Raw genomic sequence first — 2,043 nt, 5'->3', positions numbered from 1 at the left:
AGAGAGAGAGAGAGAGAGAGAGAGAGAGAGAGAGAGAGCTGTGCGTGTTAAAAGGAAGCTAAAGAGCGTCAACTAATGCCATTGAACGCAAAAAATTACAGCGAGACAAACGTTCGCGCACACTGACCAACTACCCATCTAGTGACAGGTCTGTTGACCTATCTACTCTGGCGCTCGTCGAAGAATGCATGGTCTCATTCGGTTCTGCCATATTGAAATGATTCATGATAACGTAATATGGTTACTCAGGTTTGCAGTGTTGTACTTATTTTCTGATCAGTTTGGAGAAAACGGCCGTTGGGGTGTATATTGAAAGTTGTGGGAAGCACCTTCTGTATATGTATATAGTTGGGCAAGCGATCTGTTTCAGTTTGCATCTTGTTGTTGTTGTTGTTGTTGTTGTTGTTGTTGTTTTGCTGTTGTTGTTTTTACGTTGTTGCTGGTTCTGCGATAAGTGTTTTGTAACGGTCATGAGAATCATTATTGGCAGATTCAAATTCGTCTCGAGAATTTGTATTGCGCATGTTTAGAATAGCTTCAAAAGGCGTGTGTAAAAAAAGTAAAAAATTGTGTTACTGCGCAATGTCTTGCCTATGATACCCTGTAAATGCTGCAAAATTTGATCCCACTTCAAACTAGTGCGGGCCAGGCACAGGCAAGACGCGCGCGCTAAACCGGAGCGTACCCGTAGCCACAAATGTCTCAATTGTTGCCGCTACGTTACGAGTCATTTCCTGCTGCAACAGCCATGCTGTGCGTGGCGATTCAACAGCATGCAGCGCACTGTAAAGCGGGCGTCGCCCACCCCAAGTTGGTCGTGCTAACTAATTATTCCTGTCTAGCGCGTATTCAGTGCGGTATAGCGTGTTTACGCACTGAAAAATTGCCTATGGAATAGCCTGGCCCGGCCGAGATTGATGTAGCATCAATTTTGCAGTCTGTACGGGTTAGCGCGGCCATATGCCGTGAATGCGCTATACCCGCTCTTATATATGACTAATGTTACGTATGACTTATGACTAGTATCAGTGGTTAATAATGACAAATTTGTCATTATTAACTCCTGCTAGTATGTAAATGTTAACGATTCTGAGCGCCTGTTTTATGCCAGTGTTTCACCGTGCGCGCGTCATTTATACAACCATAAACCCTAGGTATGGGAATTATTTGCCCAAATAAAAGATTCGGTTCTTTGTAACAAGTGCGGCGATTGGTAGGTTTATCCATAAAGAACCCGCGGATCGTATGGTCAGTAGGATTAGTCATGTTTGTCCGGAATATCCTGCCGTGTTTCACTTGGCTAGAAGCTATCGCGAAGTCGCCGTGATGTTTTGAATATGCGTAGATTTATTTGTCGCTATCTGCCTTACCTACCATGAGTTATAGACATTACTGCGTCGACTAAAATATAAATGGTGGCTGTTTCATATCTAAACAGTCAATTAATCGTTTCATTCGCTACATTTTGAATCTCGGAGTCGTGTGCAGGCGCGTAGGTGCGTGTTTCTACAGGGTTTCTGCGATGTACTACACGGTTTAATATACACATGTATATATATATATATATATATATATTATATTACATTATATATTTTATTATATTATATATATGTGTATATTATATATACACATCATCTCGCCAAAACACATTTAGGTGAACACTAGCCTAGGCAATGCGCTTCAGCGTAGGTTGACACGTAGACATGACCTGTGATGTTGAAGTTGATGGATGGGGTTATGCGAGAAAGTGCATGTAAAAGTTATGCTCGTTGATATAAATCACATATAGTCTATGATGTGTATGGCAGCTTGGGTATATTTCTGTTTAATACAATGTGGCCGTGATTTAGTGTACGTAGTATGTAAGCTGGGGAAGCTGAAAGCATTGCGCTACGCTTCGATATTTTAGACAGCTTTTACGTGTATTAGCCTGTGAAGTTCTGCTTGAATATAGCGTGAATATATATATGTATATATATATTATATATATTATATAAATATAATATATTATATATATAATATATAATAATAGTATTTATAAGC

This window comes from Priapulus caudatus, unplaced genomic scaffold, assembly GCF_000485595.1.
Source record: "Priapulus caudatus unplaced genomic scaffold, Priapulus_caudatus-5.0.1 Scaffold309, whole genome shotgun sequence".
NCBI classification, from domain to species: Eukaryota; Metazoa; Priapulida; class Priapulimorpha; order Priapulimorphida; family Priapulidae; genus Priapulus; species Priapulus caudatus.
This window is presented reverse-complemented; position numbering follows the sequence as displayed.